The following is a 20552-nucleotide window of genomic DNA, read 5'->3' as shown; positions in this document are numbered from 1 at the left end:
CTCCTAGGGCTGCAGAAGAGTGCAAGGAAACAAAACTTTAGGAGAACAGAAATGTGAATAAAATGAATAATTTTACAGATATATCTGTGCTAGAGCTGATTTCTTCTTCTCCACTGGTTTCTAATGACTGGAGAGGTGAAATGAGCAAAAGCATTTTCTATGCTAGCACAGTCTCCCATTTGCTTGTTTACTAGCATGCAAATAAATTTTATTCTGACTTGAGTCTAGGAAAATGACAGAAGACAATCAGATTTTGCAGCCCAGCTCCTCAGCTGGTATGTATGGATATAATCCCCATTTAACTTACACGAAGATCGTGTTCCATTTCTCTTTTGAGAAATTGGCAAATCTGGGGAGTATGGATATGCCAGGAGGAAATTAATATTTATGCTAGCATATAAACTGTCAGAACCTTGCTGATGTCAGCCTTAAAAGTTTTTCAGTATTTTAGTAATACCTATTTGGGAATGGTTAGTGAAATATTACTACCAAAATGTTAATTTATGCTTCTTAATGTTGTATGCTAATCTTCAAAATCTTTTAGCTGTATTTTAAGGCATTAACTGTTTGAAAAAGTAAATATAAGTAAATGTTGACGTGACATAAAATATTGGTTTAGAAACTGATTTGAATTCTGGCAGCCTTGTGGAATGGAGATGCAGTTGTGGCTTGAGGGATTGGTATTTTCTTTTTACCTAATCCAATGTTTTCTTCGAGTATAGTCTGCCATACCTACTATATGAAATGTTTTTGAATTCTTCATGCCTCTCGCCTAAATTTCATCTTCACCCTTAGCTAGCCTACCCTGCTGAATGATCCCAGAGCTCTTGCTCTTCTGGTTGGATTGGCATTAGTATGAGTACAAGCAACACCGAAAGTTTTTTTTTTCCCTCATGAAATGGATAGTAAATTACAAAGTGCCTATTTGATGTTAATGTCAAAAAAGGTTCTTATGTGCATAAACTAACACAAGTGAGTTCTTTTGAGAATTCACTTGGGGTTTTGGGATTTGGGCTGAGTTAGGAGCGGTTGGAAACTAGTAACTCCATAAAACAGATATGGTTATTTTCTTTATGGTCTGTTTATTAAGCTCTTGTGAACTTGAACCTGCAAGATAAGAGAGAAGATCTGTATGTATATGCATGTGAGAGACAAGTAAAAAGTAGCAAATAGCTTTCATTGTTTGCCATAAGTAATAGATTGCCATGTCTATGACATAAAATGTGTTTGTGAAGTGAAAACCCTTAAATAAGTAGAACCAGTTCTGTAACCTGGTCAGAAACAAGGGACTGGGGCCAAATTGCTTTTCAAGACCAGGCAGGGATACAGTAACCTTTGGTGAATCAGTTTAGGGTGCAGAGTGCATCCAGTGCAAGCCATGAACAGTCCCTCAAAACTGCTGCGATAGGCAGAATGCTCCTGAATGCAATTATTGCAAGTTCTTTCCTCTTCTAGGGAAATAAGTCTGTACCCAGTCCATTCCAGAAGGAACTTTTTTATTCCTTGCATAATTGAAAAATTGACTAGTGACTCTTAATGGACATTACCTCCTTTCTGTCTGTCTACGCTATTGTGCATTCTTAAAACTTTTGGAAATCAACCCAATAGTAAAGTTCCTAGAGATTTCTAATTCCTTTCTTTAAAAGGAGGTGATAGGGGTGGGTTTGCAAATTATTTGAAAGAAAACAGCAACTAAGAACTGCAAACCACAAGTTTTAAACTTTAATATGTTCTTTTTTCTTTCTTTTAGTTGCTCTCAATTGCTATTCTTACGTAAAACTGTGTCTGGCAGGGGCTGCAGCTGTGTCTATTTGTATAAAAGCTATAGTGTTCAGTCTATAGCAAAGAATATGAGGCTTGCAAAGAGTATTATAGTTTCTTTAAATGACTCTTCAGTGCTTTCAAACATGGGCTCATGTGAGAAGGGATATACTCTGCGTTTAGCAAATACATAATCAAAACATTAAGCAGATCCACAATGAAGGGCCTTTCAGACCCGACCATTATTTGTATAAGCTAGCTACTAAAAGCAGAAAGACTGCCATATAATAGCAGCTGGAAGCTGATTCCCAGCATCAGCTCTTATTTCTCATTATATGTCTTTAACACAAAGTATATTATTTTGGATAAAGATACAGGACTAGGGGTTTAAAGACATGGATCCTGTTTTCCAGCCCTGTTGGACTTCTTGTATAGGAAGCCTGCAGGCAAAGTCAATCAAAAGAAAAAGGCCTGACTCTAATAGCTATATTACTTCATGATTCTATTTCTTGGCCCCTCAAGATACTCTTTGTTGGGTATGAATAAGGACAATCTGAAATGCATTTAAAAAAAAAAAAAAAAAAGAGCCACATCTCTGCATTCAACCTAAATAGACTGATGCCATCCCTTACTCTGGCTGCTGCAAGATTAATACACGCTTGCAAAACTTTGTTCTTGGTTGGAACTGCCTGTAATTTCCCTAATATTTTGGCTTCCAGAGAGAGGTGATTCCAGAAAGGATGGAGGTCGCTTGCACCACAGCAACCAGCAACAACAAAGAGAACTTACCTTGCTTTTCTTCACCTGTATTTTTCTGTGGTATCGTTTAACTGTGGTTATTTGTTGTGGTTCTTTTCTCTCTTTTTTTTGTGCTCTTTCTCCTTCCTTCTATTGAATAAATGAAAAATATTAATCAGATTTGAGATTCATCCTCCAGGCCACCCTAACTCTCAGCAAAAGTCAGAGAAATAACTTCAATTACATTTGATGAAAATTCGATTAGGTCCATAATTTTATTCTTTTCCAAGGTAGACCTTTTCCTGAGGTAATAAGCAGTATCTGGGCAGTAGGTTGGGCTACTTTCCTAAGTTACAATCCCTTTGTTTCACTTAAAGGTTGTTCTCGTTTATTCACCATCAGCACCCATTATAGAATGACAAAGAGTAGTATGTTGCAAAGTAGAGCCAGTTGGTGACAGTGGCAAAACAGGTCCTGGTCCATCAGTGAGGAAGTGATCACTCTATGAAAGTAGAACATTGTTTGTTCCTCCTTAGTTTATGTGGAATAGAAATAAATCCATTTTCATTGTAAGCAAGTTTGGATAGGTTGGCATTAGATGTTCATTCGTTATTCTAAATATGAGAGCTGCCTCTATTCTGGACTTTCTGGTTTTCCTTTTCTTTTCAGCACTACTGACTGGAATGTTTTCCCTGGAATTAGCAGAACACAGTGGTGTATTCAGAGGCTCCTGATGCTTGATTTCATTGATGCTAACTAGTCAATGTTCCCTATTGACCATCATTATAAGTGCAGCACTTAATTTAAGAGCAGTGTTGCATATTTGGAAGGAGTTGATCAGCTGGCCCAGCAATTATTTTTTAGTAAGTTTAGAGGCATACCAGCAAGATAATGATACTGTCACCAGGCACACAAAGGTGCCTTTTTCTGACAACAAAATGCTATATTTGTCTCCGAGACTGTATTGCAGTATCAGGGAGTGCTAGTGTAAGCCGGCTTGGCTTATTAGTTCGGCCTATCAGATGTCTCATGCCTGACATTCAGAAGAAAATGTTCACTTCTTACTCTTATCAGTATGCCTTTCATGGAACTACAGAAGGAGGTAATGGCATCCCCATTCAGTTTTACAGGAGATACATCCAAAACAAAACCAAGTAGCAATCCAATTCTAAATGGATAGGCAGCCATCAGTCCTGTAAAGGTCATCCCTATAGATAATCTTCAGTGTAACTCCTCTAGGACCAAAGTCTGAGATTGATTCAGAATGTTGTTTTGAAAAAACAATATGATAATTCAGTGTCTTTTCCGTCAGGCTATGAAAAAGTGCCTATAATATGATTCCCAGAGAATACAGCATGAGGTGACCTTGGTAAGTAATTGATGACACCTCAGAAAAGCACCTACCCTTCCTCTGTATGATGTTGTTCTAGAATCATATTTGCAAATAATACCAAACCTAGTAGGAGTCATAAGCATTAATAAACTCCATTGTGACGACAAAGGAGGAGTAAAATCATAGAATGCAAAATATGTTATTTTGAAGTGAGGAGAAGAGCTTGAAAAATATTCTTCACAGTGACCACTTCCCATCTTGAAAGTATTTTAAAGGCTGGTTTTGTTTCCCATGTTTACATGACAATTTTAACTCAAATTAAAAAGTTTACCCACAAAAACTAAACTTCATAGTTTGTTGAAAGAAGTATCATACACTCATGCAATACTACATGCCCCTATTCCAAACAATGTTATTTCTTTGTATCACTGAAGACATTTTGTTTCCAGTTTTTATGTAACTGAGTAAAACTGACTTGACAGTGGCTTTATTTCATTGCTAATATTCATGAGTATTGAAGAGGAATGGAAGGGAAAATGAACTGAATTTTAAGGAGGTAGCAACCTGTTAAGTAATAATTTTCCTCCTTTTCCTTTTTTTTTTCCCCCACTGCTTCCCCTGTTACATGGAGAGATCTTTCTTCCAGTGAGAGATTAACCATAACCTAAAAGATGACATAAGCATAAACAGCTGAGATTTCATTTGTGCATCAAAGAAAAGAAAGAAAGCTAGGAAATTCCTAGGAAGCAAAAGTCAGTATCATTTTATAATAAATCCATCTTATTACTTACAATTACTTGATGAAAATTCCTATCCAAAGATTCTTAATGGCCAGACACTTCCAGTGTATTTGCATAACTTCATGTTTTCTCCTATATCTTTGCAGAATTTATACACAATTTTCCATTAAGTTTATATGATTAACTATGAGATGATGTGAACTACAGAAATCACAAAACTACTAATTATTATTAGTAGTAGTAGTATTTACAGATTGGGTCACTTTTCCTTTTGCCAAGCCAATGACCATTCCTCCTGATGTGCCTGTCCACCAAGGCTTTTTCCCACATATCAGAACTAAGTTTCATTAAGAAGGCTGTATGCCATAGTAGACATATCTTTGTTTCCTAGTCAGGTTAGACTCGTGCATTTATGAAATATTTATAATTTATAAATTTAACCTTATGCATTAAAAAAAAAAATAAGTCTAATCCCTACATTGAAGGTAAGGAATTAATGAGAAAAGGAACTAGTTTCATGTACTTCTGGGATTTGCCTGTGTCATAAAATAGATCTAATAAATTTTATGGGGAATATTACTCAACTTGCATCTATTTTCTCTTCCAGTATTTTAAATCGTAATTTGTGATTTGGGTTCATATCTTATTACTTGGTAATTAGTGTCAACAGCAGAAGAGTAGTTTCTTTTTTTTTCTTGCTATATTTTGATCTTTTATCAAAAGGCCAGGTAGCAGGACTTGAGGGACTGATGTTTCTACTAGTCTATTGCAGTAAGATTTATATTGCTTCTACTCTACTGGTAACTAAGTACTTCACAGCTCACTTTTCCTGTGAGTTGTTTGATAATATTTGTAATGTTTCTAATACCAGATCCATATTGTTTAATGAGCTGGAAAAGAGTGTCTTACCCATTTCTTATACCAAGCTAATTGTCACTAGGGATCTGTACATTCCAGCTTGAGTATTTAGCTAAGATGATTATAGAAAGTGCTTGAAAAAAAAAAAGGATAGCCCCAGCCAAAATGAATATTTTGCAAAACATGTTGCCCTTTATGTTAGGGATAGGCTTGAGGGAATGGAACTCTGTCTGGGGACAGATGATCAGTTAACAGAGAGTTTGTGGGTCAGGGTTAAAAGGAGAACAGTGATGGGAGACATTACTGTGGGGATCTGTTACAGACTGCTTGATTAAGAGGAATCTGTGGATGAAGCACTCTATAGACAGATAGGAAAAGCCTCACACTCACAGGCCCTTGTTCTCATGGGGGACTTCAACCACCCTGACATCTGTTGGGGCAACGGTACGGCCCGGCATAAGCAATCCAGGAGGTTCCTCGATTGTGTGGAAGACAACTTCCTTCTGCAAGTAACAGAGGAGCCAACAAGGAGAGGTGCCATGCTTGACCTCGTGCTCAGCAACAGGCAAGGGCTCGTTGGAAATGTGAGGCTCCAGGGCAGCCTTGGATGCAGTGATCATGAGATGGTCGAATTCGAGATCCTCAGGACAGTGAGAAGAGCGTGCAGCAAGCTCACTGCCCTGGACTTCAACAGAGCAGACTTTGGCCTCTTCAGGTTAAAACTTAAACAAGGGAAATTTAGATTGGATATGAGGAAGAAATTCTTTACTGTGAGGGTGGTGAGGCGCTGGAATAGGTTGCCCAGGGAGGTTGTGAATGCTCCATCCCTGGCAGTGTTCAAGGCCAGGTTGGATGAAGCCTTGGGTGATATGGTTTAGTGTGAGGTGTCCCTGCCCATGGCAGGGGGCTTGGAACTAGATAAACTTAAGGTCCTGTCCAACCCTAACTATTCAATGATTCTATGTTCTTCATAATTAGGAAACCGTGCATATTTTATTGTGTCCTAGTTTGATTTTTTTTGTTTTGTTTTTATATCTGCTCAAGCATATGTTTGACACTTTAAATCATTTAACCCTTCTAGGTTTTGATGGACATGAACTCTCAAGTACCTAGTTGAATATGTTAACCACTTAATGTTCTTTGGTTGATTGGTTTTGTTTCTGCCTTTTTTTTTTTCTGGAGGAAGTAGAATTAGTTTCCTGAGTTCTGGCATGCAGTTGAGTTTGAATACTTCATTTTAATGGAAGATGCTATAGGTAAAATGATTAAATTCTTCACATACTAATTTTTGAGAAAGGCAAAAATATCATTGACATATACAACAGTCTTAATAGGTGTCTGCGTCCTTTATTCTCATGATATATTCATTGTTTCTCATCCTGTTTGGTAAAAAATTTCAGTGGCCAGTGGGAAAAATACAGAGACGGGGACAGTCTCTTTTGTCATTTTAAGAGAGTGCATCGTAGAATTCACAGCATTCTTGTAAGAAGGAATGGAAGTAATTTTTCTTGTGGAATTCAAACACAAAATTCTGTACTCCATTGCAGCCAGTCCTTTCTCTGTGTGCAGTAGTAGCAAAGGCAGCAGATCTCTGATCTAGCATGTTGAAACATGGTGTGATTATTGCAATTTTTCTGTCCATAGTGAATGCTATTTGATCTGAATTTATAGAAGATAGGTAGGGTAGTTGCTTAGTAAGCCTATGAAAACATTCATATTGCATTTAGCAGTGATACAGGGTTGTGCAAGGCTATTAGATTTAACTAATTTTCAAGGAAAAGGAGCATCCTTAGGAAACTGAGGCAGTACATTTCTCTGTAGAATGAGAAGTGTTAAACATACTTCACCTCTGAAAGCTTTTTTAAGCAACCAGTAAAATTCAGATTTAAAGGCATTTGAAGTTTGGAATTCAAAATGTCAGTGAAATTTTGAACCTCTATTGCAATAGAATTGTCCTGTTATCAAAAATAAGGAGGGAGACATCAGACATATGATTTAATCAGATTATGATAAAAGTCAATTTCTGCCTCTTTCAGATTTTCTGTATAACTTTTTGTGGTGCCTAAAAGTAACCAAGGGACAGGCAGTCATATAGTAATGCAGGCAGCTTCCCCCTCACCATTGAGACTACACAGATTTTCAGTGCTGAGATGCTTCAGTAGCCACAGAAGTCACTTGTCACATCATTTCATTAGAAAATGTGTATTTTAAGAGCTTTATTTTACTGATAAAATTTATATACTTGGATTCATTTTACTTTATCCATTCACTATCACAGCTGTCACTGGACTATGCAAATTAAGTATAGTTGTACTTCTGAATGTAGGCAAACTGAGGCAAGATTGTAAACAGAAATAATATGTTTTATTAAACAAACTACTGTAATTCAATTCCAACTAATATGCTCAGAAAGTGTAGCTAGGTGTACAGGAAGGGTCTGTGTGTCCAGAAGTGCCTGCTTTTTTCAACAGTTTTTTTAATTAAAAAAAAAACTTTCTATAGACTCTTATCTCTGTATCAAAGTGACTTCATTTCATGTGTCTGGTTTTTGTCATATTTAGGATCTTAGAGTATCATTTGTTAGCAAGAGATGCATCATTAAATGACTTTTCAGGTTGTATCAACTCTGAGCCTTATTTAGGAATTTTTTTGTGTCACAAGGAAAATTATTTCTTTTTATTTAGTTTCTTTCTATAAAGAGATTTTGCAGCAGTCAGCTAGCAGAAGAAAAGAAGCAAGAGCACTTGAGTGTGGGCTTTATTTAATTTCCAAGAATCACTCCAGTTTCACTTTAGTAGGTTCTACAAACGTAGTTTTTCATTTGAGAGTCAGCTCGTTGCTTAGAAATATTTAATTGCTGTCTTCATAATACCAGCTCTATATCTTGCCCTTTTGGCTGGTGAATCATAGGTTGGACTTGCAATCTAAATTTAGTAGGTAGGGCTCCCAAGCAGGCAGTTAACCGAGGTAGTATATTCTAAGTACAGGACATACAGGCTTGGCTGTAAGGCAGTATTGGCCAGGAGTGTACAATATGCCTGGGATTCAGATCAGTGTAGGAGGCTTGACAGTTCTGCCTGGCACTGCAGGCAGATGTATGCCAGCAGGTCAAGGCAGATGATTCTCCCCCTCTGCTCTGGTGAGACCGCACCTGGAGTCCTTGGTACAGGAAATACATAGATCTGTTGGAGACATCCAGAGAAGGGCCACAAAAATTGTCAGAGGGATGGAGCACCTCTCCTATGAGAGAAGGCTGAAAGAGTTGGGGTTTTTCAGCCTGAAGAAGACTTTGAAGAGATCTTATTGCAGAATTTCAGCTCTTAAAAGGGGCATATAAGAAAGATGGGAGGCGGCTTTATAGCAGGGCCTGTTCCAATAGGATGAGGGGTAATGGTTTTAAACTAAACAAGGGAAGATTCATGCTGGATGGGAGGAAAGTGTTCCTTACAAGGATGGTAAAATACTGGAACAGGTTGCTTGGAAAGGTGGTGGATGTGGCATCCCTGCTCATCTTGGGGTTGAATGAGATGACCGCTGAAGGTTCCTTTCAACCCAAACTATTCTATGATCTTCTGCACTGCTCAGGGTGGTCATTATCAGTCAATGATCTGAACTGCTAGAACTGATGCAGCTCCTGTCAGAGCTGGGTTACGGGTTTTAGAAGTTCAAGTCTGAAATTGTAGTAGAGTGTCTGTGCCTTGTCCATGTGTGTACTCCATGCCATCCATGTCAGCAACCATGCAGATGAAGGTGCGATAAAGATGCAAGGGGTAAGGTGACATATTTTTTAATTAGCTGGACTTTTAACAAGTAGGCTAGTATTATAGCACAGACATGTGAAGAAGATAAGGGCTTCACTCTGTCAGTTCCAGCTGCAAAGTATTCTTACAGATCCACTGAATACTTAATGTAAAAGAGGAGCCTGGTTTCTGCTTTTGGAGTTAGCCGGAAGCACTTAAATCAGGCAATACTGTCAGAGGTTAGAAATGTTTGAATATAATTGTTGTTTAATTCTAAAATAGATCTGGCTTTTTGCTTCTTAGCTCTTACACTTCTTCAACTTTGTTACGCGTCTGTTGTGTTATCTTGGCTAATTTGAGCTTTCTTTGCATGGAGGCTGAGAATTTAGACACACACAATCATTTCATGCCCATAACATTTTTTTCCATTATTCTGTCGAAAATCCATTTTACTTCAATAGAATTGCATGTTCTTCCCTTTTCAAAACCAAAGAGGAAAAATAAGCAGCAGCAGAAGAATGGATGGACTGAGCCAGTGCTCACAAACTGTGACTTGACAGGTTTGAATAGGACATTAGGAAAATATTCTTCACTATGATGTTAGTGCAGCACTAGAAGAGGTTACTCTTCCCAGTTCCCTACTAGAAGAGGACTCTTCCCAGTTCCAGGATTTCTAAATTCAGCTGGCAAAAAAAGCCACAGGTAACCACAGCTAACCTGGTATAGTGATGCTTATAGTCCTTCTCGGAGAAGAGAGTTGAATGATCTCCACAGGTCCACGGTTGTATGATTCACCCAATATAGACATCAGGGGGGTATATAACTCTAAGATTTTACCTAGTAAATTATAAGCTAAGTAATATCAAAATATGTTGATACAAAATGTGTAGAGGTCTAGAGACAGTGCTAATTCAGGCCTAAGAGCAGGTTATTTCACCAATAAAGGGCAAGTGCTATGATTTTATGAAGGATAAAATTTTGATGACTTACTCTTCTTGAAATATTCCTTCCTGTGGATTTTAGAAGAGCTATTAGTGGAGTATGTTACTTATCTGATACAGATAGTCTCTCTAGGCCCCTTATTCTGCTCTAATGTTTTTATGACAAACCCATTTCCTTTATATAACTTTGATTTTTAGAGTCTTTTTTCACTGTTTCCTTTTTTATCTATAGACATAGAAAAGCGACCTCCTATTATAAAGACAAAGATCATTAATTCTCAAACTCTGGAATTACAGGTTGTTATGGCTGATGTATCAATAAACTTCTTTGAATTGTCTCCTTTATCATCTTGAAGTGTGTATAATTCTGTTGACCAAAAAATTCAACCTCTAAATAAAATTTAACTGGGAAAGAAAATCCAGAGCCTTCCAAGGTCTTTTTCACATCCCACAGTCATAATAAAGTTCACTCAGATTGTTTTGCATATCTTAAGTTTGAGAGTAAAATATCTTTGAAAAATACTTAAGTTTGGGGAAGAATTTTTTTATGGATGTTTTGAAAATTAAGTTATAGTTCTTTTGCTTTAAATTCAATTCAGTATTAAAACTATCAAGTGGTTGTAACACTAATTAGATTCATGTTGCATGGGATATCCAGATTTGTTGTATCCATGCTTGTTGATTTTTCCACTAGATGGCATTATGCATTAACTACAAGTTAATTTATGAGCTAAATTATAATTGCAAATGCTAAAGATATAAAAAAATATGAACTTATCTACTGTGCTTGCTCTTACTCTGTTCAAGAGTAAGAGAACTGTGGTTTCAAACCTCTTGACTTCCTTCTACCTAACAGTAACCCAATCCACCCTTAATGCATCAAATATGGATTTACTCAAAGCAATAAAGGAAGTCAGCCATGGCAACAGTATCTGATCCTGTGTGAATGCACATTTTGGAATAAAAACTGCTTTTAACATTTAAAGAGTGACTTCAGTGCTGCAAATTGCTTCCTTTCTGTCTGCGTGGCTTCAACTGAAGTGATAGGAAGTGTCTTAAGTAAAGCTGCAATGCTAAACATTGTTTTTAAATAAAGAGCCCCCACATGAGCATTTTTTTTATTTAGTAGCCAATAAGGATAGATTATCAGAATAATAAATTGTTGCGAACTTGGATATAGATAGGCTGTTGTTTTCTCCACCCAGATGAAATTAACTATTAGTGATCCCATACAAAATTTTATAGTGGAGATTCTGAAAGGATATGGTACATAGCTTTTATATTAGAGAAAAAACAAAGTAAAAACCACCCAACAACCCAATAAAAGGGTTAAATATAAAGTCTCCATGGGAACATAGAAGATCATCTGTCTTCCTGTAGTAGTCCTCCTTTGCTATTTCCTGGCCAGCTCCATAGCAAGCAGAGGAGTTTCTGAAAGAGGCAGTATGCACAAAGTATAGTAATACAGATGAGAATGAAACAAATTCTGAGACTTTGAGTGAGCTGTGGAGAATTACATAAAACAACTAATCTAACTATATTTCTGTTGTATTGTTGAAGTGCCTACAAACTGCAAACTGCAAGTTCCACTAAATTAGAGCAATTAGTTTCCTTTTGTCCCTTGAGATGAAGGGATTGAATGTAGGTTTTAGTTGGTTAACAATATTAGAAATTTCTTACTGTTAGTTGTATTATTGGTTAATTTTTATAAGCACATGTATTCTGTTACTAGGATCCAAAACTTCAGAGCTTCACAGGTGGTTTCAAATCTTATTGCTAATTAGCAGATTTTCTTATGAGAAAGGTAAGTGATAAGGACTTCCTTTATTATTTGGTGAGTGGTGAGCATTTACTGAAAACTGACACATGAACCCCACTATCTGAAGTGCGTGTTCTACATTGCCTTCCCACTGGTAGTGATCCAGGTCCCCAGGAGATTTTAATATATGCAGTTTAAGAACATACTGCAGAGATAACAAGCATCCCTTGCTTGCTCAGGTTAGAAAAATGGATATTTGGAAGAATGTATTTTCTTTCTGTTCCTAAAAATGCTGTATTACTGGAGACAAAGGTATTTTAAGAACCCATTCATCAACCAATTAATTATATGAATGTGTAAAACATTCACTGCAAATCCACCGTACTTAGCAACAGTTCAACCCAGTTGTACTTTGACATTGCTGTGTCAGCCACAAAATCAGACAGCACAAGCTTGCGTCATTTACCAAAAGGCAAAATCCTTTTCAATCAATATGAAATGAGTGCTCTATGGGTATATCGCAATCACTGTTTGGTGCTCTATTTTAATACAATACAAATTGCAACCTGTAGTATTCAGAGTGAGCTGCACAAACATTAATAACAAATTATGATTTATAACAGAGTTCTCTTTTTTTGAGGCACCATACCGACATGGACAATCAGATGTAATCCAGAACTGGCACTCTAAACTGCCCTTGCACTTAATTACTGAACTCTGGACAAAGTTTAGCTCATTTAAATTCTTTATTTAAAGTGGTCTGTCTTTACAGTGGCTCAAAACTACTTTTTGAACCATTACTGGATAGATCTTTTCTAAAAAGACTGGATTTCCTGATCATTTCAGTCAGCTTTCTGTTGGGTTCAAACTGATTAATTATAATAAATTATTTCTAAAGCATCTGCAATATTTTTAGATCATAGGAAAGTTCACATGAAATACTAGTTTGAGTGGCAATGCCCTCAAAGAGAAAATACACCTCAATTAGGAAGTGGTTTTGTTTATGACCTTCACACTCAGAAGCGAACACAGATATTTTGATGTACCTACAGTATAGTCCTAACTGTAGCTGTGACCAAAAAAATGTAAATTTCTTAATATTTTCCAGCAAATAGAGGAAAAAAAATCAAGAAAATAATTAAGTACACTTAAACACCGTCAGAAAGTTATGGAGCTTTTAGAAATTGTGAAGAAGGTTGTTCATCCTGAGAGGATGTTGTTAAATTCAGACTGTTGGAATTAAAAGAAAAGAAGACAGGAAAACTAAGTATGGTAGTTGAGAAAAGAATTCAAGTTGCAGTCTTAGTGCTACATAGATTGGTAATTGCATTGAATTAAGTCTTTGGTCTGGATTTTTTATGGCATACACTGTAAATCAAAGCACACTTTACAAGCTCCCCTGTGAGAAGAAGTTTGGGGGTTTTTTAAGTGGCTCACATGACTGTTTAGCTGTGATCATAATATAAATTTACTGAATCATTTTTGAAAACACACTTTTAAGATTGTAACATTGTGCCGCTTTTATGCTTGCTAAAGCATAGGCAACCGAAGTGACTCTTCAGTGGAGTCTGAGTTAGTGGTCTGAACTCACTCCAGAGTGCTTTCAGTATAAATCTTCAAGACATTCTTTCTGTGCTGTCTTTGTGTGCACATAATTGTTAATGGAGCTTGTTGCATGTAAGTATAAGCAGGACCAAGGTGAGCATTCAGGTATGAATGCAGCAATTAGCATTTGCTTAACTTAGTAGTGCTAACAATTCCAGTGGTCCTACTGTGTTTTAAAGTTGAGCTCAAATTTAAATATTAGTGGGTGTGAACCAAAGCACATCTTTCCATTTAGAACTGACAATTCCCAGGAGAGACAAACTGGAGGTATATTACTGAGGAACTAAAAATCTTTCTTAAAAGCCATGGTAAATGTTAATAAGTAGCTTTCTAAAGGAGAAAAGACAATACAACAGATAATATTCTTTCCTACACCACTTGAGAAACACAGAGTAAAATAAGATGATCAGAGGTGGGCCCACCATAATACGTAGAGTTTTCTAGTCAGTGATGGATTTGGCTTTGGGGCAGTAATTATTTGTAAAAGTAACCAGGACTTACAAACTCTTCTTTTAGTTAAAGCATTATTTGCAGAGGTGTTCTGTGATATTAATACACATTCTTATGTTGTTTGTCATGGTTGGTTTACTAATCCAATTCCTAGCCACTCTCATGCTAGAACTTGAAATAAGTGAACACATTAACCATGTATATAATTATACTTATTTACCTGTTATGTAAATATCTTACTGCATATTTCCAAATCATTTCTTAGTCAACAACAGATTGAAATGCATAAAGCATTTTGAAATATTACTAATTTGATTTTCTGTTTTGGAGTGGAGCTTTCGTCTGTTGACATTCATTCAGTGAGTTGAGAGCTATGTCTAGTAATGATGAGGCACAGCTTTCAGACAGAAGATTAGTGATAGATTGGATATTAGGAAAAATTTCTTCACCAAAAGGGTTGTCAAGCACTGGAACAGTCTGCCCAGGCAGTGCTAGGTTAGCAGTTGGACTCAGTGATCTTAAATGTCCTTTCCAACCTAAACGATTCTATGACTCTATAATCCCATTGTATATATTCACATATCAAAAATCTAAGCCTTTGTCACTTTAGCTGAAAAGAAATTATTAGATAATTTGCAAAGTGAATAGGTACCAATTTTGCTGCCTGGTTAACACTTATTAGTCAGAATTTTGCAGTTTGCATATCACTTTTAAATCAACTTGTTTTAGCTAGTAATACTTTTTTGTGTTAAAGGTTGTCTAATGTTGAACAGTTACTCATTAAGTTATCTCAATACAATGAACTGCTAATAAGATGCTCTGTAAACCTCTACCGAATAACAGTTCTGAGCCTGTGGAACAGCAGTATGGCCTCTTCTGCATTACAGAAATATAGTCTGACCTATATGTAGTATCACCTTCTGATTCAGCTGTAAACTCAGTTGTGACCAGACAATACAGCAGTACTTCCAGCAGTATTCATATTAGATTTGCTTGAAGCACTGCTAACCATCACATAAGCCCCCACAATGCTAGTCTTCACCCAAGGACAACACCAGTGGGAGAGTTGGTGTATCATGATATCAGTATCAGTGTTTTTTCCAACTGACACCATTTTCTGTTAGATGCTTGTATTAAAGTGGCCGAAAGTTGGCTTTGATTGTTGATATGTCTTCTGTGAAAGAAGTGGAATGCGTAAAAGCTTTAATATATTGAATTTTTCTTAATTCTTGTAATAATCTGTATTCTCACTCTGGTCCACAATTTTAATATTTTGTGAATTTCAAAAGAAACAATTTTGAGGCATAAATTCTAGCTTGGAATTAATGAATGTGGAAAAATAAATACTGAAAGTTAAAGACAGAAAAATGTTTGTATCTGAACTCAGCAAGTGAAATCAGGCTCCTCTGTGGAGACATTCCTCTGCCAAGCTCCCTCCTCCAGATGAATGAATAAATGCAGCTGCAGTACTAAACCCTAAATATTTACATCGTAAACATCTGCATAGTTGGAAGGGTCTTTGCTTTGGCACTCACTGCTGTGATCTACAGGTAGCAACATTCCTGCCTCTCAGAAACTCTGTAAATGCATCATCAGTTTAAAGCCATGGCTAACTACTTGTACAACATTTAATGGGAGCCAGGGTTTCATCTCTAGTCCCTTGCAGAAGATCTGTTTCATGACAGGAATTCATAGTTACTCAAAAATGATGAAACATAAAACCTCATGCTCAAGCAGACCTTGAGGACTCAGGAAGAAGCCTGTTTCATTAGCCTAGACCTAGTAGCACAGAGGAGGCATAAGCACACTTCTGCAGAGTTTGAGAGGCAGGTGTAGGAATTTGTTGAAGCAGCTGAACAAATTCAGAAGCTAGATTTTTCTGTTGGTTCCTTGGCTTCCTTTCCTAAGTAGTAAAAGCTCTGAGAAGACCATTCTTATCCACAAAATTCAGATACCCCAGTAGCACAGAGAGGCCTCTGCAAGGAGAGAAAGGTGGGGATTTGTGTATCTGGTACCCAGGAAAAGAAGTCATTAGGACAACATTTGGCAACAGTTACTACTTATTTATTTCAGACACCAACCTTTTAAATATTTGCAACAATCTCAGATGTTACCATGGAGTATCAACTTGAAAATTATGACTTTTTGATATCAGTATCTCTAAGCTCTAATCCATCTGTTCTTTCTGGACCACATTTATACTACTGGTATCTGTCTGGTTGCTCCCACTGCACAAGAGTGACACTTGGCCTGATATGTGCTTAAATGAAGTCTTTTTTATTTGTGTCTACACACAGGAAAAATATATTCTATTTTATTTGTACTCACATTTTGGAAAATATCTATTTAATTATCATTTTTGATAGAACATTTCTATTCGAGATAAATGGTAATTGTAAATTTCAGAATCGCAGTTATAGTGTATTAAGAAAACAGTTAATGTTATTTGTAAGATAGCTGTATTTTTTCTTTTTATATAAAATGCTAGCTGAGTTTCAAAAATGTAGTATTTTCTAGAAACCTGAAAATGAATGAGGATTTATTACAGCTTAACTTATGCAGCAGAGAACTCTGTAATGGTCAGGAATTTGGCATAGGACACATTGTTTGTTTTCACCATGGTGTGATTCATCAGAACTCTTGCTAGGCTAGTAGTCACAAAGCAGTGCAGTGTGCTGCCAAAAGCGTCAGCAATCTTGGCCACTTTTACACTACAAATTTTAGTGACACAACTGTGGCAGCTGGGGCAGGTCTAATAAGGAGACCACCCAATGAGCATCACCCTGAGCTTGTACAGCCATGAGGTTTCACTATGCAAGTTTAATAGATTAGCTATTGGAAGCGTCAGAGATGCATCAGTACAGCATCACCTCTAAACTAAAAAGCCAAAATTCTCAGTAAGGCTAAACTGGCTCAGGTACAGACCAGCATCAGCTCTTATGTTTGTCTAAACAGAGGCTCTTTCTGTAATTTGTTTCTGCAGAGATTTTTTAATAACAAAATGAAGACTTTACTTGTTTTCAGTATTTAATTATGAATATGTCTATGCTGCTGCCATCTCTGGGATACACCTTTGTTAAGTACTTATGTAACTGTAGCTGGACATGTCCTCCTGGTGTACTAAGTATACTGACTTTTTCATGTAACAAATAGCATCTTGATATGTAAAGCACTTGAGATCTACATATGGACAGTGCTACATGGGAACTGCATAACACTATTCCTCGTTAGAAGGGAAACCATAACCATTGCTATTATTCCTCATTGAAGGGAAACCATACCACCTCCACTAAAGTCTGTGTTCTCTGGGATCACAGAAGAGGATGAAGCTCCATGATTAGGTTAATTTAATAGATGTTCAATCATTTGATACCAAACAAAAAAATAAAATTACTGACTTTTGCATCCTTTCCAAATGTGACATTTCCAAGCAGGTCTGTAGTGGCAGTCTCAAAGGACCAGTGCAGTCCCCAGCACAGCCAAAGAATAACCTGTTGCTAAGCAACCAATATAAGTGCACTGCTGAACATTTATTTCATTTGGAAAGGGACATATTCTTTAAGTACTTCATCTTAGCTGCTGAGCACAAAGAGTTTTTCTCTTGTTTTTCCACAGCTGTGTACATGTATAAAATAGCCAATTTGCACAAACAAATGTGCAATTTAAAGAGCAGGTGCCAGAGAAGAACATGCAAAACTGAAGGTTGGAAAAACTGAAACAAGTATTTTAGCCCTTTTTGACATGAGCATCCTGGATGTTTGTGCTCTGTGTTCATCCTACTTGAAAATGGGCTGCCTGCAGCACATGTTTGTGGCAGACACATGCTATGTTTACCAATGTTTGTTGATGCACCCTCTTTCAAAGAATGCTGTGCCATGGTTTTCCCACTGATGTGAGGAGATACTTTCTCCCTAATAAAAAAAGTCCAGAACTGGATCCCCACTTTCCAGCCTGAAGACACCAAATCTCAGATTCTATAACTGCTTGAGAAAAGCAGCTAAATATCTTCAGAAAAGAGCAATTAATGGTCTGCATCTAACACCATTTTCACTTTAGTGTTTGTCCCTTTATGTAAATAAAACTCTCTAGTTCTGCTAGACTTGCGTCTGTGTACCTAAAATCAGCCTTGGCCTGAATAGTCTTTAGCTAAATTGTCCTGAAGGAGTTGTTCATTATGTTCTCAGCCTAAACTCACACAAATAGAAAACAGATAAGGCACCAAAAAAAACAAAAAAAAAGAAGAAGCTGGTGTGTGTGATCTTAAAGACATGTATGCCATGCATTAAGTGTACTGAGGCAGGTGGGGCGTGCCATGTTAATGTATGGAGGAGGCTACTTTTGTCTGGGAAGAAGTCTCTATGCATTTTAGTTCTCCTCCTTAGCGGATGTAACATGTTCATCGACTGATCTCTCTTATTTTTTTTTGACCATCTTTGTAGTCTCATCCAAATGCTCTAGGCTATAAATTATTTGTGGACAGCCCAAGAATGGGTATAGTTCGGGCCTGATATTGGCCCAATACAACTTTCTGCTGCCCCAGACACTTCTGCGCCCCAGACATGAAAGTTTCCAGCTGGTCATGACCTCCTGCTTACAGATAGAACAGCGAGTTCTGCCTGTGTAGGACCATCTGACCCACCTGCAGGTTTTCATGGATACTGTTGTCAATTCCTGCACCTCTGTGTCACACTCCAGAATTTCACAACCAACTGGAGACAGATAGCAATCTCCATGCCAAAAGCAACCATGTTGCCCTAGAACAAACTCAGCAAAGAGACTGAGAGACTTAAGTCACTGTTACCAGACACGTTGTACAAAAGTTTAGTGAAAGTATCCTGTTTTTCAAACCCCAGCACAAAGTAGGTAGGGGGTGCCTGGGTAGCTGAAGATGCATTTGTTCATAGCCACTGATGGTCTTTCTGCTGCTGATCCAATGGATCATATTGGACATAGACAGATGTCTTACTGTCACTTTGATCAAGTGAAATGATTACAAATTTTGCCTTTACTGGTATTGTTTCCAAATTATATGCTTTGCTATGTGAAATGCAGTGTGAGAGAACTTCACTGTTTGCAAGCTAAGCTGTGTCTTTGGAGCAGCAGCTAACAACTACATCTTTTTTTAGAGCTGAGAAGACTAAAGCACAAAATTGAAGAAATACTGCTGATCTCTGCATGGTAGTCTGCAGCTATGGTGACTTAAGAGAAAAAACTAGATGCCTTAGGCTATTCAGGTAGACCAATTTCTTCCTGCCCCTCTCCCCTCTACTTTCTATGCTTAAATAGGGAATTTTCTTCCAAACATCACTGTATGGAAGGACTCACCTTAACTTTTTGCCTCATGCCTATGGATTCATTGGATTCACAGTGCAGAGTTCTCACAGCTGAATCAATACTTCTTTCTTATCTCTGCTGCTGTGTTTACAGCAACATTGCTTGCCAACAGCTAACACTATAGATGTGTTTGGTCATACAATGTAGCTGTCACATTTGGGAGCAAGAAAGCAAATTTGCTGCTTAGCCTGGCATCCTGGTCTTGATTTCAAGATGGAAATAATTGCAATTTTCAATCCCATGGTTTCGATCTGTCAAAGTGAATTATTGGCCGTCCTACTTTACTTAGGGAATACTCTCACAAAGCTGCTGCTTCCCATTTCTCTTGAACTTTAGTCTTCAGTGATCTCACATGGAAGAAAAACTTGCCATCAAGCAAAAAAAAACAATCCTGCCACAAGGAATTGACTTGAAGAATAAATAACTTTAAGAAGGTTAACTGACCAAATCTAAAGCAGGCTTGCTTAATGAGTAAGCAAGCAGGGAAATACAGAAGTCCTTTTTTTGTTTTTATTAACTCCAAACAAAATAACAAAATCAGAAAAAGGATGAAACAAAATGGGCCACTTTCTTTCAAGATCACTTAATTTCAAGTTGCAAGACTCACAATAGCATTTGCTTTTGAAAAAAAAAAACATAATTTTTCACTAGAAGCAAATTAATCAAGAAATGGATAACCAGCTTTCGTAAGATGAGTAGCATGTGAAATAAAGTTACAAAGGACATAACTTACAGGGAAAAATACAGCAAAGGGTATCTCGAGGAAATAAGTGTAATACTAAATTGAGCAAAGAGCAAAACATGAGATGTAGTTCACAGAAAATCTGAGCTAGCTCCAGTTAGGCTTGACTTAGGATGCAGAAACAGTTTGCCATATTAGCTAGTGAGCTACACTAGCATTAATTGCTAAAATAATCTGAGGCATTCTCCTTCCAGATCTTGAGCTAGATGGAGAGCCTGTAAGCACTGTTTTGCAGTAGCATATGTAAATATCCTAAGTGAAGCAATAATGAGAAGGGGGAAATAAAGTGCAGAGCATAGATTTGGCTACAATTCAATATTTCTGTGATTTTTTTTTTTTTACATAGTTGTAAAGAAATTGTAGAGGAATGAAAAGAGAGTAGATCATAGAACCGTAAAATAGTTAGGGTTGGAAAGGACCTTAAGATCATCTTGTTCCAACCCTCCTGCCATGGAGTTATGACTGTCTACCAAGGGTAGGTTATATGCTCTATACAAATTATTGTAGATTCTAAGAGGGAAAAAGGAGGAAATTCAAGTCATCATGTTTAG

This window comes from Melopsittacus undulatus, chromosome 4 (genome assembly GCF_012275295.1).
Source record: "Melopsittacus undulatus isolate bMelUnd1 chromosome 4, bMelUnd1.mat.Z, whole genome shotgun sequence".
NCBI classification, from domain to species: Eukaryota; Metazoa; Chordata; class Aves; order Psittaciformes; family Psittaculidae; genus Melopsittacus; species Melopsittacus undulatus.
The sequence above is the reverse complement of the archived record's forward strand: the minus strand, read 5'-3'. Positions refer to the sequence as shown.